General features: G+C 39.9%; 1 pseudogene across 1 annotated transcript in view; it reads right to left on the bottom strand.

Moving 5' to 3' along the window:
- Positions 1 to 1,488: 1,488 nt before the first annotated feature.
- The window catches only part of LOC308614017, a 58,994-nt pseudogene continuing 34,678 nt past the window's right edge, over positions 1,489 to 25,804 (bottom strand). Inside the window, exons 4-7 of the transcript in view lie at positions 19,556 to 19,680; positions 6,369 to 6,462; positions 1,874 to 2,579; positions 1,489 to 1,746 (exon numbers count right to left, since the gene is read on the bottom strand). The product of the transcript in view is annotated as an uncharacterized misc_RNA (transcript). The remainder of the gene's footprint in view (positions 1,747 to 1,873; positions 2,580 to 6,368; positions 6,463 to 19,555; positions 19,681 to 25,804) is intronic.

Genomic DNA, 25,804 nt, shown 5'->3' with positions numbered 1-25,804 from the left:
GGTATCCTGTACATTCTGGAATAACTGAAGCCATCTCTCCACTTGTAAATACTTATTTGATACCCCATTGGATTCTGGGGCTTTTAGTTCATCCTAGTTCTGAGAGTAGAGCTCATTTCCTCCAAATTTAGAGCCAAATTCCCCTTGTTTCCACTTCAACAGATTCCCTCTCCTTTCTAGGTGATTCAGCACATGAGTGAACGCATGGAATTGTTTCCTCCTTTGCCATAACTAGTATACCCTTGCTTTATCCATGCTTCTGACATCAGTAGCAGACTTTGGTTTGGGATGGCTGCAGACCAGGTGAGATTTCTTCAGTCATTACTTGCCTTGACCTGGTATGCTGACCAGGATCCATGGTCCATGAGGTATGATTATGTTGAGTATACAAGGACATAACATATGAGGAGTATCCATATACAAGGACGTAATATATGAGAAGCCTGACTTGCTTTGGGGCCCCAACTCCATAATCTTTGGGTCATCCTTGTCCAACCAGTTCTGGTAGCTTTGATTTGGGGCATTGCAGCTAGGGCCACGCGTTTGACAACATCCAAGCAAGTCACCTACAGATCATTCAAGTCAGTCCCTGCCCTATTAGTAGCAAAGATAGACAATTTCAACAGATTTCAGAGGCATATAAGTAAAGCGTTTCCTGGAAAAGCGTGGTAAAATATGTTGATCTTTACCTGAGTTGGATCATTCACTTATAAGATAAAACTACTCAATTCCAGAAGGCTAAGCTGTAAGTGTTAATAGTTGTCAGTTCACATCTCTGCCCAGAGCTCTCCAAGATCAAATTTAAGTTAACCAAGTAATATCTAATGGGTAACTCCATTTTCAGGATAGAGACTTGATAAAAGGAAATCAATGTGAAAGAACAAAGATTTTTATTATTCTTACTGTCCATTAGTGCTAATCATACATTTGGCACCAGCAAGCCATAAGAGGAGAAATTACCCTCCCTAGGTATGGACTTTTCGTAATGCAGTGAATAGTCGTCTCTAAGAGAGAAAGTGGATGTTTCCCAAATAAATTTAGGCTCAAAATTTCTTTCTAGGATAGACTGATGGTCTCTTGATGTTGCCTTTGCTGGGGGACCAGGAATGATGTTTTGTGCTTGGAACTGTTTTGTCAAAGATAAAGGGAGGACTTGAAAGAGTGTATAGCTCTGTCCTGCCTGCCCAAAACTAAAAGATATTTCTGGGCACATATGTCAGGAAATATGACCTAGAGATGGAGTGCAATCATAAACATTTTTTTAAATTCAAAAACCAGAAAAAATTTCTCTTATTCATTCCCATAACCACTTTTCAAACTAAAATTAATTTTTGTGTGTGTGTTGTAAAAAGTACCTCGATTGGTAAAGGAGCTGAAGTATTATCATCGAAACAGCTCAACCTAGGCTCAAATCTAACATAAAAGAAACCTCACGTTAAAGTATTATTTATCTTCATAATTATTATTTCTAAATGACTTTTAAAGGCTTTTTTTTTTTTTTTTTTTTGCTGCAAAAAGCTTTATTGTTTCCATTTGGTCCATGGCATGGGAGAGGGCTCCAGTGTGGTTAACAAGCTGCCTACTGGCTGCAGAGCGGGGCTTCAGGCAGAATCCCTGACACCAGAGGGGCTCCTCAAAGGCCACTGGGCTCCGGAGGCTCCTAGTCGTGCTTGAGGTTGAGCCTTTCGAAGAGATACTCGCCCAGCCCAGCCTGGGGACCAGCAGCCTGCGGAGGTTGGTCAGGTGGTCACCCATCTTTTTTTTTTTTTTTTTTTCGGTACGCGGGCCTCTCACTGTTGCGGCCTCTCGCGTTGCGGAGCACAGGCTCCGGACGCGCATGCTCAGCGGCCATGGCTCACGGGCCCAGCCGCTCCACGGCATGTGGGATCTTCCCGGACCGGCCCTGCATCGGCAGGCGGACTCTCAACCACTGCGCCACCAGGGAAGCCCCACCCATCTTCTTGATGAGTTTCACCTCCTCATCTAGGAAGTGGCTCTCCAGAAAGTCGCAGAGGTGGGGGTCTGCGCGGGCACAAGCCAGGGCATGCAGATCCAGAAGGGCCTGGTTGAGGTTCTTCTCTATGTTAATGGCGGCTTCCATAGCGTCCTGAGTTTTACCTCACTCATCTTGAGATGGCTTCTGCAAGTCCTGGAAGAGGGTGCGGCCGCTGCGTTGGTTTTGCATTTTCAAGAGACGCTCGGTGCTCTCGTGCTTCTCTTCGGGCCAATTCGCGGAAAAAGTGGCCCACGCCCTCCAGAGCCACATCGTCGCGGTCGAAATAGAAGCCCAGAGAGAGGTAGGTGTAGGAGGCCCGCAGATGCATGTTGACCAGGCGGTTGACGGCGGCCTCCACCTCGGTGGAATAATTCTGACGAATCTGGGAGCTTATGGTTGATCGGTAATAAGGAGTTCGGCTCAAAAAATGGTGTTGGCTGGTCCCGGTGACCGAGGATAGCTGAGTGGCTGACTCCGAAGGTTGGAGGGTGGTCGGAGGCTGGAGGAAAGGGCGACCCTGGGTCTGTTCCGTCCTAACACTATTGAAGCAAGAGACAGATCTGGGGAACCGCCGAGCGCAATCCTTTTAAAGGCTTTTTAATGCAATTAAAAATGTTTGATTGTCGTAATGTTGCTAATGTTTTGATGCCTTCCTAGTGTTGTCCTTGGTCCCTGCAACCCTGGCACATAATTTATTTCTCTTTTGAGTGAACCCTAAGCATTAGTGTCCATTAAGAATTTTTAAAACAAAGTCCAGAGATTACTTGGAGCACTTTCAATAATATGTACTGATTATCATTAATAGCTCTTTTGTCCTAGACAAGGACATTGTTTTGTAACATCATTTTGTTTGGCGAGGCCCTATTCGGGCTGTGTTCCTGATCTGAATCCTGCACTGATTCTCTCCTTGACAGTGTGGAATAGAGCAAGCTCATGGGACAAGTCAGGACTGGGGCCAGCGGGGACAGAGGCCAGCACAAAGTGATACGTTTTCTTTATGAAACAATTGTTAGCCATTCACAAAAAAAAAAAAGCCTACATGCTGGGCCTTGATTCTTATCTCATGTTCTTACGCTGCATATAAATTGCTGTTTTAACTACCAGCTCCTTACAATGCGGAAGTGAAAGAGAAGGACAGGAGGGAACAGGTGGATGCAGATGATCTCAACCTTATCACTGTGTTTGTTGGTTTTATGGCAGGAGGGGGGTCTAATCTTCCAGATTTTAGTCTGAAAGTTCTGCCCTTGCTCTCAAACTTTTATTTACCAGATTATCTGCCTCTGTAACAGCAGGGCTCTAATTAATGGGTATTGCCTGTCTTCACCCAAGGGGTAGCTCTCTGTTTATCCAGTGCAAAGTATCTGCAATTAGAAACATCTTTAAAAGGAAAGAGACACTCTGCTATGTGTCCCACGTGAATGGCCTTATTTAAGTCTTACTATAAACCTAGCACTGAGAATTTTATCCCCATTTTATGGATAAGAAAACAGAGGTTCAAGAGTGGTTAAGCCATTCTCCCAAGACCACGGCTTGAATAATGGGCGTCTTATTTAATGCAGGTGTCTTGTGAGGAGGGAGAATAAATCTTGCAAAGGCCTTCGTATTTGGAGCCCTCCTTTTCTAGAAATGAAAGAAGAGTTAGTGTTCTGGGGCTTGTGTACATGCATGTAACAAGCTGGCCCATTACAGAACAGATTTTGTTAATTATCGTTCAGCACCTCTCCTTCTCCCTGCCACACACACTCACTTGAAATAGAGAAACACTGATCTATTTAAAAACAAAAAGAAGAAAAGAAAAACTGCACAGTATCTTATTTTAGGTATTTTTTTATTGAAGTATAGTTGATTTACAATGTTGTGTTAGTTTCAGTTGTATAACAAAGTGATTCAGATATATATATATATATATATATATATATATATATATATAAAACATATATATATGTATATGTTCTTTTTCAGATTCTTTTCCCTTATAGGTTATTACAAGATATTGAATATAGTTCCCTGTGCTATACAGTAGGTTTTTATTGTTTATCTCTTTTATATATGGTAGTGTGTATCTGTTATTTCAGATATTTTTTGTGTGTGTTTGTTTTTCTTTCTGTTTTTTATTCTAACACAGAACTTATACATCTCTGTCTCAACAATTGTTATCTCATTGTGAGAGAGGACAAGAGAAGGCACACAGACTGAATATTAGCAAGGTGGCAAAAGGACATCTTTGTAGCTAGGCGCTTGTCCAAAATGCAGAGCCTCTGAAAATACCATTGTGGTAATTGGTATGTCTGGGGAGGAGGAAAGATGCCATTTCTTACCAAAAAAAAAAAAGTTAAATTAAACTTGGTACCCAGACAATTGCCTAGAAACCAAGAGACAGTAAGAAGTCCATCAAGGAAGTTATTGGTCCAAGATTTGGCACTGATTGGAAAAATCAGATTCTATCCCTCAAGTGCCCTGCTCTGCCATAACTGTAACTCTGAAACTACTGATACCCTGACAGTGATAAATTTGTGGTATTTTCATGACATTTCCTTTGCTTTACTTTGAAGCATAGTCGGCTAAATAGAGTCAGGGAATCTTGCTGTATTAGAGGTCCTAGTTTGGGGAGAGTAGTTGTGGAGATTTTTTCCTCTTCATTTTAAGGATATTACTTGTCAATTTAAAATTGTTATCATAAGGGGGAAGGGTAAGCTGTGACAAAGTGAAAGAGCGGCATGGACATATATACACTACCAAACGTAAGGTAGATAGCTAGTGGGAAGCAGCCGCATAGCACAGGGAGATCAGCTCGGTGCTTTGTGACCGCCTGAAGGGGTGGGATAGGGAGGGTGGGAGGGAGACGCAAAAGGGAGGGGATATGGAAACATATGTATATGTATAACTGATTAAATTTGTTATTAAAAAAAAATTGTTATCATAGTGTTAAGTTGAAATTACTCTAAAGCATTACCTGGGAATGTTTCTCTCTCTCTCCATATATATATATATATATATATATATATATATATATATATGATGGGCTGGGTAAGATGATGAGTCTCACAACTTTATCAAAAGGTACCATTTTTCTGTAGCCCAGATAATTTAAAAATATCACCCAAAAGAAGTGTATCTTCTACTTATACAACGTTTTGTGGATACTGCCTTCTTTCTTCTTTGGTTTTTAAAAGCAAAAAGAAAAAAGTTTCAGGGGGTTGTCCTTGATTGTGAGCTACATTAGATTTTTTTCACACTGAGAAGTAGATCTGGCAGCCTGTTGCTTAGAGGAAGTTTGGTTTGTTAGCTTGAAAGCACGGCAAGGAGTCATTGATCAAGGCTCTAGAAAGAAAATCAAGAAAGCGTGTAGTTCAGCTATCTCATTCTATAGATGAGAAAACTAAGGACCAGAGAAGTTAAGTGACTTTCCCAAAACATCCAGCAAGGTCACTTTTGGTTCATGGTTTGTGAGTGCTTTGCATTTAGAGTTGGCTCCACCCATCACTCTTCCACAACTCCACGAAGTCCCAATCTCTGTGGCGTGCATGCCTCTGCTCAGCGGTCTGTTTGTGAATCTCTGGGGGAGGATCTTGGTGTCACTTCCCAGGCATTGGGAAGTATATCAAAACCTTCACAACATCTGGACTTGGTTTGACACCCTTTGGTGGTGGTGATCCAAGTCCTTTGCCCACTTAGCTTACCTGCCCATGAGCAAGTATCTTCCCTTGATTTTAGAGAGTAGAGTCCAGGGGAGTTTGGGGTCTAGAACAGAGTACACTTACTTTTAGAAACTCGGTTCTCTGTCTTATGCTCTCCTCCATCAGATATGAATTTTGAAGTCAGAGCCCTTGGTCTGAAAATCAGAATCCCGGGCTATGAGTCAGTGTGAAACCCAGGAAATCATGAGTAGCTATGGCATAGCTTTCTGTAGAACATTCTAATTCACCTTTGTTAAAGTAAGACTGTGTGTGTTGCCCACCTTTTGTGAAAGTTAATAATTAACATTTCTATCACACTTCCCACTTTGTAAAGGTCTTTACACATCCTTATTTTGTATGGATTTTCACAACAGCCTTTTGAGTATTATTATGATTATATACAATTGTAGAGACCTGGAAATTCAGGCCCAGAGAAGTGAAGTAAGTTGCCCAAGGTCTCTCAGCCTTGGGTAGGAAATTGGATGGACTAAGAATGTAAGTTCAGGTCAACTTGACTCCAAATCCAGTTATCTTAAAAACTGCCTTTAAAAAGTTTATTCTTTTCCACTTCTGGGTAGAATTAGAGCTATTTGCCTCCTAAACACTCATCATAATTTATCTTTAGAAAACCCAACTCTCCGGGAATGGTTGATTCAGGGTCACTGCTAGTAGCATTAGGTTTGGATAAGTCTTACCTCTTCCACTTGAGGACAAAGATGGACAACGTAGGCTGCTGTGATTTCAGAAAGGATGAGCTCTATGGCGAGAAAGACAGGAATCGTGCAACCTCTGGGGAAATGAGAAGAAAGAGAAACGGAAGACCCAGCCACCTCATTTAAGGAGGAGGGGGATGAAGAAATGGCTGCTGGTTGCAAACCAGGGCACACAGACCTCTCAAGTATCTCTTTCACCCAAGCCCTGGTGGGGATTCCTGGTTTAGCTAAGGCTGGGGGACAGGACCCTGTAGGTTTAAACTAGTTATAGAGCTGACTGCTGAGTGATATGCTCTGAGGAGTAAATCTTTTTTTTTTTAATATTTACTCTTATTAGATGCACTATCTATACCAGGGTTTTTCTGGTTTTTATTGAAGTATAGTTGGTGTATAATATTATGTAAGTTACAGGTGTATACTATAGTGATTGACAATTTTTTTAAAGGTTATACTCCATTTGTAATTATTATAAAATATTGACTATATTCCCCGTGTTGTATAATGTATCCTTGTAGCTTATTTACACGTAATAGTTTGTACCTCTTAATCCCCTCCCCCCTCTCGCCCCTCCCCTCCACTGGTAGCCACCAGTTTGTTCTCTATATCTGTGATTCTGTTCCTTTTTTGTTATATTCACTAGTTTTGTTGTATTTTTTAGATTCCACATATAAGTGATATCATACAGTATTTGTCTTTCTTTGTCTGACTTATTCCACTGAGAATAATACCCTCCAAGTCCATCCAGGTTGCTGCAAACTGCAAAATTTCATTCTTTTTCATGGCTGAGTAATATTCCATTATATATGTATGTGTGTGTGTGTATGTACCACATCTTTATCCATTCATCTGTTGATGGAAACTTAGGCTTCTTCCTTATCTTGGCAATTGTAAGTAATGCTGCTATGAACATTGGGGTGCATGTATCTTTTTGAATTAGTGTTTTTGTTTTTTTATTCAGATATATTCCCAGGAGTGGAAATTCTGGGTCATTTGGTAGTTCTGTTTTTAGTTTTTTGAGAAACCTCCATACCGTTTTCCCCAGGGGCTGCACCAATCTACGTTCCCACCAACAGTGTTCAAGGGCTCCCTTTTCTCTGTATCCTCACCAACAATTGTTATTTATGTTCTTTTTGATGATAGCCGTTCTGACCAGTGTGAGGTGATATATCATTGTGGTTTTGATGTGCATTTTCCTGATGATTAGTGATGTTGAGCATCTTTTCATGTGCCTGTTGGCCATTTGCATGTCCTCTTTGGAGAAATGCCTATACAGGTCTTCTGCCCATTTTTTAATTGAGTTGTTTGCTTTTTTGATGTTGAGTTGTATGAGCTGTTTATTTATATTGGATATTAACCCCTTATCAGTCATATCATTTGCAAATGTTTTTTACCATTCAGTAGGTTGTCTTTTCATTTTGTCAAAGGTTTCCTTTGCTGTGCAAAAGCTTTTAAGTTTAATTAGGTCCCCTTTGTTTATCTTTGCTTTTATTTCCTTTGCTTTAGGAGACAGAGCCAAAACAAGTATTGCTACAATTTGTGTCAGAGAGTGTCCTGCTTATGTTTTCCTCTAGAAGCTTTATGGTTTCCAGTCTTACATTTAGGCCTTTAATCCATTTTGAGTTTACTTTAGTATATGGTGTTAGAGAATGTTCTAATTTCATTCTTTTACATGTAGCTATCCAGTTTTCCCGGCATTACTTACTGAAGAGGCTATCTTTTCTCCACTGTATATATTTGCCTCCTTTGTCGTAGAAGAATTGACCATAAGTGCATGGGTTTATTTTTGGGCTCTCTCTTCTGTTCCGTTGATCTATGTATCAGTTTATGTGTCAGTACCATAATGTTTTGATTACTGTAGCTTTGTAGTATATTCTGAAGTCAGGGTGCGTGGTTCCTCCAGTTCCATTGTTCTTTCCCAAGATTGTTTTGGCTATTTGGGGTCTTTTGTGTTTCCATATAAATTTTAAAATTATTTGCTCTAGTTCTGTGAAAAATGCCATTGGTATATTGATAGGGAATGCATTGAATCTGTAGATTGCCTTGGGTAGTATGATCATTTTAACAATATTAATTCTTCCAATCCAAGAACACCATGTATCTTTCTCTTTGTGTCGTCTTTAATTTCTTTCATCATCATCTTATAGTTTTTGAGTACAGTTCTTTTACCTCCTTAGGTAGCTTAAAATACATACCATGGACTCACTTCCCATCAGATATTAACTTTCTACAGAAAACTTTTTATTGTGATGATTAAATTGTCCTTAGTTGACCCATCTGTGAAATGAGAAGGACATTTTCTTTTTTTTTTTCTTTTTTCCTGCTTTTGTTTTTTTTTTCACTTCTGTGGAGTCAATTAATATGAAGAACTGGAGCTTCTTTAGAGAAAGGAGAGACACAGGACATTAGTGTGAGCACAATTATTTTTCCGGAGAGGAGAAGGAAGGGAATTCCAATAAATTTTCTGATTGTTTCATTAAATTTGTCTTTTGTGTGTCCACATTGTTTCAGTTCATTTGCTTTTCCTAGAGCAATAGAATTTTGTCTTCATAATGGCTATTAAGTAAAAACATTGAAAAAAAGAAAATATTATGCACAGTTATGTCTCCATAGTTAGGAGTTGTAATGCACTTTAAAAAATATTGCTTTTGTGAGAGGGATGTGTTTTTTAAGCCTTTCTCCATAAAAGTGTATCTATTAATTTATTGGTATGTTTTTCCTTGCATGTGATAGATATAATTTACATTTTATTTGTATAGGTTAGGGTTGCCAGATAAAATACAGGATGCTCAGTTACCTTTGAATTTCAGATAAACAACAAATTGCTAGTGTCTGAAATTTAAGTGTAACTGGGGATCCTGTATTGTTTCTGCTAAATCTGGCAACTCTCTTGTAGGTATATCTCCCAATTACTTGTAGTGATCGCTAATTGGCAGTTAAACGAAACTGAGGGGCTGAGTTTGTGCTGTTACAGAAGTCATGCTGTCTCCTGGAGACAGAAATGAGAAATTTTAGCTCCGTGCTGCTGTGATCTCAAGGATCAGGCAGCTTTCCTGGAAAGATTTTCAAAATCTATTATCATTATAATCGTCATGAAAATATTTGATGAGAATACTGCATCACACTGTATAATAAATTTAAGTAGAAAAGTCAAAGCAGTGGTATTTTCATCAGGCCTTTGGATGTCAGGAGAAAATAGTTCCACACTCAGCGAATATAGATAGGTCTGTTTGGGGCTGTGTTAAATCCAATTGTGTGAAGGTTCTGAATAATCAAGAGTGACAGCATAAGCACTTTCTCTTCAAAGTGATTTTACCGAAAGCATCATTTCCTAAGGAAAGTACACATATAGCTCTCATAATGCTGAAAGAGCACTAAACTATCCATTTATTGGTGCTGGTGTCATGAGCTGGAGTTGCAAGTGGTATTCATATTTTCAACTTGATTCACTGCTGCTGTTGGGGGCAGTTCCCTCCCCATGAAAAAGCTTATTTCAAAAACTCCTCAAAGCCTTTGGTTAGTTCCCATGTGAGAGAGCGTTCAAGACTCTTTGCAGAAGCTTCTAACTTCACTGTGTGAAGCCAAGTCAAACACGATGAAAAACAATAGTTGTGTTTTTCTCCGTAGAAAGGGGGGGAAAAAGAATTTGAGTTGGGCTATGTAATTTCAGCTTCCCTAAATAAGTCCTGTGGAAATTTGTGGGGGAACAAGTGTGTGATTTTGGTCTTGGTGCACAATTTTGGCACTAGCTTTTTTTTTTATGTCTACCATGGATTTTTTTTTAACATCTTTATTGGAGTATAATTGCTTTACGATGGTGTGTTAGTTTCTGCTGTATAACAAAGTGAATCAGTTATACATATACATATGTCCCCATATCTCTTCCCTCTTGCATCTCCCTCCCTCCCACCCTCCCTATCCCACCCCTCTAGGTGGTCACAAAGCACTGAGCTGTTCTCCCTGTGCTATACCATGGATTTTCGTAAGGGATTTCTTCCCTGTCTGATACATTCCATAGCTAAGTAATAGGTCTGATCTGAGTGCCAAATTTTTCAACAGTGTTACTTTCCAGAGGAGGGTTAAATAGTTCTCTTAATAACTTGAAAGAAAAAAAGACATGCAAGGTTTACCACACTTCTTAGTCACAGGCTAAATGTTTTCAAGAGCTTTATGACTTTGAGCCTATTTGGTCTCAAGAATATCCCCCAAGAAGAATGAAGCATACAGAATTCAAAATGGAGCACTTCTGAAGTGGCGATAGCACTGTTTGCATTAAGTGTGCGTTCACGTTATCTTTCTGTGGCCATGTGTGCAGAATCTTGCCCAGTTCCATTCTTCACCCGCTCTCTATAAAGCATCTTAGAAGTATCAAGGGTGCTGACTCATGAACCCCTTATGTTTTCATATAGTTTTTGTTCATTGTGCTGCCATTTGCCAAGAAGTAGCCGTCATTCCCCTTCTGACTTTAACAAGTATAGACAGAGAGGTACAGTTTGTGGATGTATTTTCCCTCACCATTAAAAGTGATGCTTCATGTGAGCACAAAAAGTCATTTTCATTAAAAAGTAAACACAAAATCAATGGCCAGAGCAAATTAATTGCTCTGTGGCTCAGTTCACTCTTGTCTGAGTAAGTTGGCTTCACTCTCTTGTGCCTTGAATCTTCCCCACTCTGCCTATAAACATGATCGTCTCCCCTATTTAAAATCAAAAATAAGTCTTCTCTCACTCTGTTTAATTACTGTCCGTGCTGCTACCTTTTACCACAGAACCTCTTAAGCCAGTAGGCAATGCTTGCTGGCCCCATCGTTAATGGTTTCGTTACACTGGGGTAGATCCAATGATGCTGTATATGTGATGAAAATGCATCTTGCCTCTCCGTCCCCATCTGGACAAAATGCATTTCTGAGTACATTGGGGATGATGTACGTTCTAAGAAGTATACACAGGCTCCTTTCTTACCTTTGTCATTGTTTCTTCTCTTCTAGGTATCTCAGTAACAAAGAAGACACATACATGTAAGTAATGCATTTTTTTTTTGTCCAAAGTTTTCTGAAGAGTTGGAATTCGCATATGTCTGGCTGCTGTGGCCTTTCAAGTATCAACTAATGTTTCAGCTGTGATCCATGGTCAACAGAGGTCATACTTCTCTACCTGTAGTGGTCAGAAGTGGTACATCTCCACCTGTTTGTACTGAGTGTGTGTTAAAGAGAGTCTAGACATAGTGTAATAAATTCTAGCGATTCAAGCCACTCATCTTTAGAAAAACCATAAAATCTAGCCAGGAGGATCAATTAATTACTTACTGATCACCCTTACTCTGGATCCTTCTTAGACGAGTTGGTATGTTTCTAGGAAACATCACCTTGATTTCTTTTAAACTTTGGTCTCCTTTTCCTCACCACTAGTTCACGATTTAGGCCGTTTTGTACTTGTGTCTGTGGAGCAGAGATACTGACCGGGAATCTAGGCGCTGCCGCTCGTGTGGCCTTTGGGGGCCCTGGTAAATGGCATGGGTAGTTTGATGTGGAAATGTGTGCTGGATTTATCCTCTGTATTCATTCCCACCTCTCAGGTTCAACTGCTTTCATCAATTGCCTTCATTTGAACTCCACCATAAGTTTACAAACTCACGTCAATGTAAAGTGTTGTGATCTGCATTCTGAGCAATGATGTTTGACTGTGCCTTGATCCTCAGGATGAAACCAATACGTCATTGATGGCAGGCAGTCAACTTTCACTGTACTTGACCAGCATATTATTTAGACTTTCAATTAAGAGTGTCATTAGAATTTGATAACTGTTTCAGACCACAGATATGTGCTACCTACGAGACGTGTTTGGGCATCCTTCTAAGGCAAGCGATGGAGATATTTACAGCACAATTTAGGGCCGACAAAGACGTGTCCCCCAATTTTTCCCATTTATGCTTTGAAAATTTTTGATTTCATGTGAACAATTTGGAGGGAAAAAAAATCTGTGTACCATCAAAGTAGTTTATCTTGTGCCTCAGTTGATTCTTGAAATCTGCTCTTGGGTTTGTCTGTCTGTCTATCTGTATTTGTAGAAAACAAACATAAAAAGCAAAAAAAACAAACAAAAAACAAACAAAAAAACCAAAAGCAACCCCATCCAATTTGACGGTTGCCTGACTTTTAGGGCCCAGTCCTGCTGTCTCTCCACGTGGCTCTCCCGTGGGCTTCAGTGGAATGTTTGAGGAAAGAGGCAAAGCTCAGGCCCGTAATGGACACATGCTCAGGACAGCACCTCGTCTCTCAACACACGGTTCCAGTGGCTGTCCCTCCACCAGGGTAGTCTGTGGCCCTTAGCGTTTTGGGGGTTGTTTTGTTGTCGTCGTTGTTGTTGTTCTTGCTGTTGTCGGTGCATAATTGAGCTCATGATGACTGAGAGATTGACAGTGCAGGAGACTGAAGTCCTCTGTATATCCGCAGGGCAGGCATGGTACAGAGCGCTTCCTTGCACAGCCTTGCCCATGAGCTCGTCCCTGGCCTGCTGGGACCCACTCTAGAGGTGGTAAGTAATTCAGTCTTTCTGCTAGCTCAGTCCTGGGCCTCTCCTGAACAGGGGCGGATGATTGTGCCTACTGTTTATGGCGGTTTGGGGTATGGACTCCTGGCCACCTGGCAACATACAGAAAGCCGCTGACTGTTTGCATTATGACTTGGCTCCTGGATAAGTGGACAAAAACCACTAGTTCAACTCCACTGGATACAAAGAATACCCCTCAACGCATAGGACAGAGACCATAGGTGTTACTTAATATATAGACCATCCATCCATAAGGACCTTTAAGGAATTGTCATCCCTAAGGATAATTTCATTGGCCTATTGCAGAAATAATAACCCGTGGTTGGATTTAAATTCATGGACAGATGTGGGTGACAGCATGAGAGTGGTAGCTAGTGAAAAAAAAGTGGCACTACAGTAACAGGCAATGGAACAGGTTGGTCTTTCAGCAGAGGCTTAATGAACTCTGTCAGCTGTACCTGCTTTAAAACAAAATCAAGATATAGCCAGAGTTGGGTAGATTTTGAGTGCCCTTCTAACTGTGAAAATCAGCAGGAAAATTCTTAGGGATTAAGCATAATGTAAATGTAGAAAGATTTGAAGTTTCCTTTATGTAGTTCAAATATTAAATTGATAGAAAGATTTAGATCAGAAGTCATCTTGGTTTTTTTGGCTGATGTTTACTTTCATGATTTGGGGGAGAGGGCCCAAAATAAAATGGCCCAATGACAAGTTGGGGAGAAAGCTCCTGAAAAGACAGTTGACACAAAACTTTGCCTGTGCCAAGGAGAAATTGAATTGTCCAAATTGCACGTTAGTGAAAGTCTTCTATGCCACGTAAACATGGAGATTGTTTTTGTCACCCACCTCAGCAGACAGCCCATCATATTTCTGATCTTAGCATCTCTATAGGCCCCACAACTGGTGAGGAGGAAGAAAACCAATCAGTTCTTTCTCTAGTAACTATCACCCAAATGACTTCTTCTTTAGCATCTGTCGGATTTTTCTTGAAAACTGAACTGTCCTAATTTGCTGATAAGTTTTCTTAAGATGTTAAATTTCAGCTCTTCTTAAATCATCTTGACATCTGCTCTTTAAAAAGTTTCACTATCAGGGAAGTGTGCGAATTCATTTTGGGGGCCGTCTCAAGACTTCCGATTTTAGCCAGGGTTCAGGAAACCTTGGTCAAGGCTTGACTACATAATCATCAACAGCTGAAGTCAGCTCACATTAGCAGTTTCAATCTGGGTTTCCTAACTGCCCGCACAGAGAGATTGTTCCACTTACAAATGAACATGTACAGTTGCAGAATATATTATCAGACCCGAGTGTCAGCTCACAGGTACACCAGTCAGAGGCGCAAGAACTATAAAATGAACCTGAATGGTTGTGACACTTGATAATATTTTAGGCCACCTTGTTATCTGGAAAGTACAGGTATTGCTTCTTTAAAAAAATGCTTTGGGTGAGTTAAGCAAGAAATTCCCAGGAAAGGAAATCTGATTGTTAGCTTCAGAGAAATCCACAAGCATGGTCTTTGGAGAACACAGATTCTCCTGAGCTCCTGGGATAGGACCATCAGTGTTTGTCATTAACTTCACTTGGCAGGTGGGGGAAGGCAAAGCTTGGGGCTTCTTGTCCGAAGTCATCATGACCAGTTGGTCAAAGAATTCTTACATTTGCGATGTTCTTCAGTTGTTGACAGGAAATATTGCTGCTGGGTTTTGCTGTGTGAACATAAAAGAGAGTTTTTACTTGCGGGATAGGGATATACTCGAGAAATTTTACACTGTGGTGTAGAATTTTAATTTAATTTTTCTGGTTGATTATATAGCACCTGTATTTGATTGGACACTTTCAAGACTGCTTTTGCTTTGTGATTCACAAGTTTGTTCTGGTCTCATTCCTGCTGTAATAGTACTGTGTGGATAAGTATCTTTCTCTTGGAATCAACTGCTGTCTTGGTTTCTATTAGTTGCCACATTTTATTATTTGCCAGATCTGTTCATTTGTTCCTGACTTCTTCATCTAATTCTGCATGGGTAGTTCTCATTCACTAAAATGTTAGAAGATGACATATATGGAGATGAAAAAGTGAAAAATACAACAGATAATAATCAGCTATTTCCAGCTACTGGGAAGTTTGGCATCATAGCTCATCACCTTAGGGAATCTATCAGCTGGCCACCAGAGCGCAAACCCAAAAGATATCTGGTCGGCCCCTGGATTGTTTCCAGAGTCAACAGACCATTGTCACTTCCTCCTGTTCTCATTCTTGTTTGCATTTCTTATTCTTTTTTTTAGAGTTTGTTTTTTATTGAATATGGTTGATTTACAATGTCATGTTAGTTTCAGGTGTACAGCACAGTGATTCAGATATAGATATAGATAGATAGATATAGATATCTATATCTATCTATCTATCTATCTATATCTTTTTCAGATTCTTATCCCTTATAGGTTATTATAAAATATCGAGTATAGTTTCCTGTGCTCTAAAGTAGGTTCTTGTTGGTTATCTATTTTATATATCGTAGTGTGTATATGTTAATCCCAACCACCTAATTTGTAATCCTAAATTATATTCCTTATTCTTCTTGTTTAAGGCTCTTCTGCTTGCTTTCTTCCACACTCGGGAACTTCCAAACATGTAAAAATTACAAGTTACTCCGTAAGCAGTCAGGAAAATATGTCAATTTAATCCAACTGAATGTCAGTTTTCCCTAGTAAATAACAAAATCAAATATGCTTCTGAAGCTTCTGGAATTTTTAATTTTAACCCAAATAACCATTAAAAGTGAATTTAGTACATTTGCAAATGTTTGGTTGCAACAGGCTCATATCTAAGTTGTAAAATTAAAGTGCTGTATTATTTATAAAGAGATTTTAGTTCTCTAGAGTAAAAATATTTTAGTACAAATCAGAATATTTCTTTGAGAACGAATCCTTTGTATTTTTAAAGAAAAATAAAGTATGTATTGCAGTCATTTAAAGTGGACTAGATTAATGTATTCACTTCTTACCCCTAGAGGCTTGACTTTAAGTTTGACTTAGTGAAAATGAGTTTTGAGGCCCCGACCACCTCTCTTTGGATATTTGCTGATATCACAAAACCAACCCAACAATTTGTCACAGTTGTTGCCATTTACTCAGGAGGCCCAAGAAGTACAGTCGCCTTATTTTCTCGTTTTCTTTTCCTTTCCTTGAGGCTATTCCTTTTGGTTGCAGACTCTTAGCAGCCCCAAACTTGGGGCTCACCCACATTATTTTCACAGTCCAGGAAAACTCAAGAACCATTCTTGGCAAAGCTAATGGAAGGTGCTTTGGTTATATAGTTAATAGGTTGCTGTGGCAACCCATGTGACTCATGGTGTGACTCACAGCAATTATAATTTCAGTTGCTGGCTGGATGTTTCATTAGGACAGACCTGAGAAATAGCCACACTCAAGTTCTTTCAGGAGGCTTTCATCCAGCTCCTGTCCACCCATTGACAAACAGTCACAAACTAGTGCTCACAGAGCTGCCAGAAGATTCATCTCTTAGCTTGCAGACACTGAGCTTGCTGCCGATGGGACATGACCAGAATATAAGTGCTGGCCTCTTCTAGAGCTAATCAGTGGACAATTTTTTATTGAGGACCTACTATGTACTGACAGGTTCTTTGCCCTCAAGGAGCTTACAGACTAGGTTCAAGGTTGGGGCTGCGGGAAAGTGGGGACACACAGTCACAGAAAATAATCTGAAAATACAAATGCTAAGTGTACCCTTTTCAGAAGATTTGGCTCATAAACTGGAAAGTAGACTAAGCCGGAAATGTGGGAGAGGAGAGGAGAATTAGAGAGACCTCCAGGGTCCTGACACTGTGCTCCAAGTATACAAGAGCAATGAAGGGAAAGGTAAATATTTAACTCTAGGTACTGAAAAGTACCTTTGCTCCTCCTCTCCCCCTATTCTCACCCAGAGGAACACCTATGTCATTCCTTCAAGATCAGTCAGTCCAAGGAAGTAAAAATGCCCCGTGCTGTCTGGAGACGTTTGCCTTGTTTAGACTTGGCCTGTATGTCTAGAGCCAAGCCTCTGAACTTAACAGGATCTCTCTGTCTCATCATATTAGGATATAAATGGATAGCACTTGGCCCTGCCAGTCAGTTCTTCCAAGGTAGAAGATTTGCATAGTCTTAAAATCCACAGTTCATGGTGAGGATCTGTGAATTCCATTTACAAATCTGAATATTTACAGGCTTGGAGTGAGTTTGCTCTGATTCGTAAGGTTTTTGAATAGGATTTGTGATGTGCATATACTCTACTGATGTAACAGCATAGGTATATACTTTATAAGCCTATACATATATACATATGTATTGGTGTTTTAGAGGCAACTGAGGCTACAATAGGGTCAGAATAGTCATCTGGATCCCAGCAGATTGTTGAGCGGATTCATATTCACATCCACAGAGAGCCATCTGCAATTTTCCTAATTGTTTGAAAGGCCCTTCCTTGTCAATAGTAGTAGAAAAGTTGGGGGTGGGGGAAGGATAAGTTGGAAGATTGGGATTGACACGTACACACTACTATATATAAAATAGATCACTAATAAGGACCTACTGTAGAGCACAGTGACCTCTACTCAATACTCTGTAATAGTCTATATGGGAAAATAACCCAAAAAAGAGCAGATATATGTATATGTATAACTGATTCACTTTGCTGTATGCCTGAAATTAACACAACATTGTAAATCAACTATACTCCAATAAAAATTATAAAAAATTAATTGATTAAAAATCTGAATATTTAGCTAAGTGTTTACATCAGAGCATCCAGTTGGTTCAAGTTTGCTGTTCATAGACCTCAGATTTGTGAATTGAATTTGGACAAAAAGTATTTGTGTTCTCATTTCAGAACATAGGTTCAAAAGGGTGTATTGGGATGGGGAATGGCTCTTTAAAATCCACCATCACCGCTAGAAAATAAAAATGCCTAGCCTACCAAGTACTGGTGTCTACTTGATGGATTTATTGTATATTTAGTGAAACTCTTGTACATGATTGAGTTGATCTTTAAAGAAGGGCCGATGTCTTTTCAGGATTTTGTGTTACTTCGAGTTCAATAATAATAATAATAGTGTAATAATAATCAAAGTGGCGATAGGAAAAGTCCAGGTACCAGTAGTTGCTGTAGTAGCAGCAAAAGCAGGAGCTACCACCTAATGCGCAGTTCTAATATTCCAGGCATTATGTCGAGCGCTCTACTTGCATTATCTCATTTAATCTTCTCATCAGCCCCATGAGCTTTGTCCTACTTGTACCCGCAGTTTAGATGAGAAAACTTGTCTGAGGGGGTCAGTAACTTACCTTAGAGAAGTGAGAAAATTTGCAAACTCATCCAGCTGGAAATGGGCAGAGCCAGGACTCAGAGTAGATTGACTCCTTGCATGCACACGAGTGCCACGTTGTGGAGCACTTACTAAGTGCTAGATGCTTCTCTAAGCACTTTGTACGTGTTATTTTATTTCATCTTTACCACAATCTTAGGAGGGAGATGTTGCTACCATCCCCATTTTACAGGTGAAAACTGAGGCCCAGGGTTCTACAGCTAGCTGGTATGTGGTTGAGCCAGGGTTTAAAGCCAACCCACAGAGCCTAGGATAAAGAACTTCATTCCTTAGAGCAGTCCTTCCACTTGAAAATATAAGAAGAAAGCCAAGCGAACAGTCATTCCTACAATTCACTCAGGTTATCTTTTACCTTAGAACTATTTTACCTGTAAAGGCTTCTAAGCTTGGTGAAACAACTGATTATGAGAAGGAGGTATGCTATTCCCACTATATGAAAAAGTTCATTTAAATCAGTTGGCCTAAAATGACCATTACTTATCTTTTTGACAACCTAACCTCATTCATCAAAGAACTGACATCCATTTACCATCACTATTCATTCACCTCAACTGATTCTGTAATAAAACAAGAGTTCAAAATGGTTATTTTTGCTTCTAAGATAGTTATGCCCCCCACACTAGTAGTAACATATATTTCTTACAGCATGAACTTGTTTTCCACTGCAACAAAGCCTTTAACAGACATTAATGACATTTATAAGAAAATTGTATGTTAGCATTCTTTTGTCAGATCAACTTGATAATCCATGTATAACTTTCACTGCCACTAAGAGGTAGTATGATTCAGGATATTGTGGTTTCCCTGAAACCTAACCAAAACCAAACAAACACAACCATGAAAGCTAAAAGTTCCTTAGGGAACTGAAATATATATCAAAAGGATGCATAAGAGAATTAAGCATCTAGGTTTCAAGTATGCTTCAGAGTACCTGAATTTAGGATTGGATTTACAGTTACATCAACTTCTCTCTTTATGGAGATCTGCATCCAAAGGACTGAAAACTGAGAAGCAGAGATGTCAACGTGTTTGAAATATGAAGAAAGTTATTGGTCTATGTTAACTTGCTTTATGAATTATACAAAAAATTTTACACTAGGTCTATCAACTACACTTCCAGGAAGTTAATGTATTTGTAGTCACATGATCCTCTTGATTATAATTGATGTCCATATCTGCACAAACGGTGACTTTTTCATTTCCACGCATTCAATTACCCTTTTTCCTGTGACTGCCCGAGATTCCTCACAGTGCAATGTTCTCCACCCACTTCACCTCCACCTCTGGGTAAACATTTTTCTTATGAGGGAGTGATAGCTCTTTACCTTGTTCGACTTCATTGAACTCGTAGGCATGGACTTTAGCTCCTAATGTCTTAAATAGTTAACAGCCGAGCATAATGATTAGAGGGCATATTGAAGAGAAGAGCAAAAAATGCAAGAATGTGCAAGATTCAGGTTTGGATTCAGTGAAAGAGACTTAATCCATACATCTTTTGTTATAATTTTTTTGTTTTAGAGGAGAGAAGGAGCAGACTATATGGTGGATGATCCAGATACCTGCTATACTGGAATCTAAGGAAGGAAGGCTGGAAAGCAGACCACAGCCAATCCCTGTACAAAGGGCAGGCGTCTGGGAGTCAGAAAGATTTTATTAGCTTAATATTTCTAACCCCTTCTCTGTGTCTGGCAGTGTGTTAGGCACAGTGTAAAATAGAAAGTTTAACTCAGTCCTCACACTCCAATAGTTTACATCCGAGGAGAAAGGATAGACCCACTTGAGGAGCTTTTAGTAATGAAAGAGTTGCAGGAGACTGCAGGCCTGTGATTCAGTTGGATTGTCTGTCTGAGTGGAGAACACGGGTGGGGAGCTGAGCTGGATCTGGAAGGGTAGCGAGGCTTAGGTGTGATCAGGTAGATTGATGGAGGACTTCGTGGGGGAGGGGCGTTGTATACACCTGTCTGACTACAGTAGCGTATTAATAAGAAAAAAAGAGGGCTTCCCTGGTGGCGCAGTGGTTGAGAGTCCACCTGCCGATGCAGGGGACACGGGTTCGTGCCCCGGTCTGGGAAGATCCCATATGCCACGGAGTGGCTGGGCCCGTGAGCCATGGCTGCTGAGCCTGCGCGTCTGGAGCCTGTGCTCCGCAACGGGAGAGGCCACAACAGTGAGAGGCCTGCGTACCGCAAAAAAAAAAAAAAAAAAAAAAGAGGACGTGGACAACAGAGATAAGGTTTTGGCTTTATCTCATAACCAGCGGGGAGCCACAGAATGGGTGTGAAAAATACAGTGACCTGTAAACAGTGTTTTTATTGCTGTCATTTAGTGAGCATCATAGGAATCACATGTTCCATACTTCATTCCCTTCTCTGAACTCAGACAAAATTCTTATCCTCAGATCGAGGTCCTTTTCTGGTCTCCCCTCTGATCACCTGTGTAGAAAGTGCTTCTTGAGCAGGAAAGATCTAGTCCAAAAAGAGAAGGCTGTTCTAACTATTAAAGCAAAAGCGTTTCATTTTTTTCCTCCATCTTCCCAGTTTGAAGGTCTAATTGTAAGACCAGTGCTTGCCATTTCATTAAAATCAGAGGAATGAAATAAGCAGTGAAACTTGAAAACTGCACATGCACTTTGAATTGCGTGGCTAATGGTTCTTTTTGCTTTCTTTCCTTCGTGCTGCTAATTGCCTGGAAACGACTGTAATATACCGGGACTCAGCCACACCTACCTAGCTTTCCAAAAATTTGAACCCCGCATGCCCAATCTTGCTCACTCCTTACGTAAAGTAAACTGCATTATTATTTTTTCATAAGCACAAAGAACTATTTCCCTTACATAGCTGGACAGTACAGTTAGAAGATAATGATACTCCCTTTTCTCTTTGCTGGTCTTTCTTCATTTTCCGAGAACGAGTTTCTGTTGTTTCACTTAAAGAACAGCAAGGTTCAGATGAGGCTTTCTGTTGGCTGCATATTCAGAAAAGTCTTCCGTATATAATGAACCAAATCACGTTAATTTATCTGTCTCTCTCCACCATGTCTTTTTGTGTTGACAAAACTGAATATTCACTTTCCCTCACCAAGTTGGGGTGTCAGGATAATTGATTGTTACCAGTCTCTGCTGTTCTTAGACAGGATAACACCAGTGCCTCTAGAGAACAGGTGAAAACTAAACTCTGTCCCCCGAGGCCAATGAAATAGCTGTTTGGTCCCTTGTGTGAAACTTCCTAATAACTTAACTGGGCAGCCTCTGGGTCCCTGGAGGCTTTCTCCACCAGAGTATTCCCTTTCTTTGTTAAGATTGCTTATTAAAAATGATTTTATAATGAAGTTGCCTCAAATAGCAGCTCTTTTCCTGGTTGTCCTTGAAGCTGTGGTGAAGAATCTTAGAGACAACTGTCTAGGGTTTTCCTCCTTGTTAAAAACTTCTCTCTCACCACTGTTACTCTTGATTTTTAAGGAGACAAAGTCTAACTGACACAAGTCCCTCTCCGGTTGATTATGTCGCTTAAAATCCTGTGCAAGGCATTATTGCCAGTTTAGCTTGTCATTCGGGCTCAGGAATCGAATTGATCTACATGGATTCAGAACATTTAAGTCTGCAGTGGGAACAAGGCTGTCGGGCTTCCCTGGGAGAGCAGCAGCCCAGGAACACGGTTGCTAACTCTGCCTCAACTCCATCAAAACAATGATTTCCAATTATTTTATTTCTTTGGTCCTAGGTGTCTCCTATCTGCAAACTAACCACTTTCCTGCCACAAGGGACTGTCGTGAAGGGGAATCAAATAGTAATAAAAAAATTAGTGTTGCATTCTTTGCTACCCATGTACTGTATAAATTCAGACTTCTGATAAGTGTGGGCAGTTAGGAGAAAAATCACTTTTTGGTTGTTCACATCATCAGCTTGGCTTCCTGGCTTGAAAGAGCTTCGATATGCTGGTCTATTTAACATGAAGGATGATAAAGCAGTTGTCAGTAAGGCTCACCATTGGAAACGTGTTTTTCAGACTTGGTCTCCCAGTGGCCAGACGACTCAGGAAACAACAAACTGTATAAAGCTGTTAGTGACAGATTCAGCTTGGAATATTCTTCTAACTTTAAGGCTTGTCAGGCAGTAAATCTGCAGCAGAGTACTCAAGATGCAGCTTGGCACTCCGCTTGCTTTGCTGTGTGAATATAGTAGAACACCAATAATAAGAAGGACTGTTGTGAATCTCTTAGTGGAGAGATCAGTCTTGTCTCATGGTGCTAGGGTTGTGTGCTAAGAACATGCCTTGGCTAAATTCTGTTCTCTGAGACCAGGTATATTAGAAAATACTACCTTTACATTCAGCAGTTCCTACTCCCTCCTCCCCCAGATAAAAAGCAAAGAAAAAGAAAAACGATGGCCTGCTTTGGGATTCCACTGTCAGCAGGATCTTCTTATTTTACCTTCTTAATGACCTTCTAGGGCTCTCCATTGCCTGAGGAGTCTAAACTACTTAATATGGCAAACAAGGCCCTTCACAACCTGGTCTTAATCTTTCCATTGCTCTTTCCCTGACTTCTATGCCAGCAGTTTTTGCCACCCTGAATGACTAGTTCCTAGAAGACTCTGTGTGTGGGTATGTCTCAGCGCCTTTGGTTCTACTGTATTACCTTGTTTGTCCAGGAATGTCTTTTGCCAACTTCTGCACCCGTGGAAGTCTTACTGCTCCACCAAAGGCCAACACAAATAGCAACTTCCATGCAAAGCCTTCTCCAACCCTACCTTGTGAAATTAATTGCTGCAGTTCCTTTGCTCCCACAGGACATTGTTAAGGTGACAGTACAGAAAATATCTTATAGAATAGTTGTTGTTCTGTAGCTTTGTCCCACTAGATATGCTTTAATTATCTTGATATATCTTGGACTTAGCAGAGTGGTTGGTATCTACTATGTGCTCAGTTAATTTCTGTAGACTTGATGTGTGTGTGTGTGTGTGCATGTGTGTGTGTACATACACAATTTTATGACCACTCTTCTTGCACATTTGACTATGGAGGAAAATAATCACCTTTTCCTTGTTAACAGCTATAAGGAAGAACAGATATTTATTATGTGAAACTATATTGTGAGATTTGTACTATATTACTTTGGAAACCAATGCTACAACTCAAAGGGCTTCTTGATGTCTGACAATTTACTGGATGTATTTTGAGTCTCAGTTTTAGGACTGCTTGCTTTTTTTTTTTTTAAGTTGATCAAATTGCTCTGTTTCGTGTTCTTAAATTGTTTTAATTGAAGTAGAGTTGATTTATAGAACTGCTTGCTTTAAAGTTTCTGTTAGCAGTTTATAAGGTTTAAATCAGAATCTCATCCAGAAAATTTAAAAATATTTTTATGTCATCTAAAGATGAAGAATACGTGACCTCTTAGATACCATTTGTTTGCATTATCCATACAAGATTTTATAAACCAGATCATCAAATCTATAGAGTAAAAAGGAAAGAGACATTTTCAGTTACCACTGGCATCTATGTAAATGCAAAGGAGAAAACCACCTATTAGAGAAGAGAATTGGCTGATCTTTCCAAGAATGGAGGGTATATTCTGTCAAGGGAAATATCCTGTATTTGTCTGGTCTCTAGAGGAAAAGGTGATCCTCATATGTTAAAGAATCTGGGAAGTAGATATTCTGATAATCCTAGATTAGTTACTGAATCTTAAAGTAAACTCTGAAAAGAAATGACATTTATTTATTCAAGGTCAGAACATGTGACATTGCTATGTTTGTCTGGTCTGGAATGTAAGTATGTTTCCTTAACTTAGCAGGGACCATTGATTTCAAAACCATTGTCCACTTCATAAGTAGCTGCACACAACCATGGTTTCTGTCTGCTATTCCTTAGAACTCTCTGTCTTTTAAGCTTTATGTGCAGCTTCCTCCCCACTTTTGTTTGTAACTTTTACTTGAGTCAAAACATGAGGAGCGAAATTATCCCCTGCAGAATCAATTCCTTGAGTGGAAAGCTTGCTTACAAATGAAAGGATGAGATGTGACCCAATAAAAGAATCTATTTTAATTTTAATTTATTTCCTGATGGCCTTTTATGCCTCCTTAGGCGATAACCTATCCAATTCCAACTTAACACTGATTTTTTTTCTTCCAAGGTCAAAAAGCACTTTAGAATGATTATAATCAGAGAATAAAAGTCCTTTGCCTCTGATGTAAAGTCCATCTCTTCATATGAAATCTAAATCCTAGTTATCTCAGCTTCACAATAATTCTTCTGTCATTATGCATCTATTAACAAGCTCAATGACAACAGGATGAACTTATGAGATCTTTAGGGACTCGGAAGTTGCTTTTTCATAGAAACACCATCTCTGGTAGTCTCTTTCATCCCTTTCCTTTCTCAGATGGGAGTTTTTAATAACGCAGGGAGAGGAGCTATCTTCATTTCGTGCTGCAGTTTCACACAGCAAAGTGCAATCAAGGTAGAAACGGGCCTAAAAGGCAGCTGAACCTATGGTTTTCCAGGTTGGAAAAGGAAAAGCTGTTATGCCATCACACATACATACACACCACTATCCCTCCCCCCCCAAAAAAAAAAAGAGTTCTGACTGATATCTCTAAATCAAAGCACTTTCCATGGCCTGATTTGTGGAAGTTACCTAATCCTGTGTATAATTGGGGTGATTTGAGAGATGGGAAAATGTTCTCATTTTCATTATGGGAGCCACTGGGGGACAGTATCATTTAAAGACTATGTTTTTATTGCCCTAAATTGCTTTACCTGAGATTCTATTGATGTGTTTCTCTTAAGTTAGGTTTCTAATGAATAAAATGACCAATATGGGTCCCATTCTCACAGATTTTCCTAGTGCTTAAGCTACTCTTTAATGGTCTATCCCAGAGTCTCACTTATAGGGAAGAATTCTAAAGGGTTGGGTTAACTTCTAACCCAAGAGAGAAGAGCCAACTTCTAACATTCTGCATATGGCCAAAGCATCCACATACTGTCCATGATTTGTCTGTATTAATACAATAGTAAAATCTCATCATGAAATTTCCTATATGGTATGATCACCATTAAGTGAGCTCACCTCGCAATGCCAAACTTAGGAAACTTCTGGAACCAACCCCCTTGGCATCAAGGCTAGGCTGGGACTACCTCACACTGAAGAAAGTGAAGTTCTACCATATTCTCATCTAAAAATTCATCATTATTCCCAACTTGTCGCTCCACTGAAGTATTCTTAAATAAGTGGATATCTTAGATTGGGTTCCCCAGAAAATAGACTCGGAGATGCTGAGATTTATGTACAGAAAGCTGATTGGGGAGTGCACTTAGGAACAACACCTATAATGAGTGAAGGAAGCTGGATTGGACAGGAGAAATTGAACTGTCATACAGTTGTGACCACAGTTTGGTCGATGCCACAGAGAGATCAGAAGCAAGGATACAGCCTTTGAGAGATGTCCCAGATTGAGGCAGAGGGACTGGATACTTTACCCTGCATCAAACCAGCCACTGGA

The sequence above is a fragment of the Mesoplodon bidens genome, assembly GCF_964165515.1.
Source record: "Mesoplodon bidens genome assembly, chromosome: 3".
NCBI classification, from domain to species: Eukaryota; Metazoa; Chordata; class Mammalia; order Artiodactyla; family Ziphiidae; genus Mesoplodon; species Mesoplodon bidens.
Note: the sequence above shows the minus strand (reverse complement) of the source record. Positions and strands in the feature narration are given on the sequence as shown.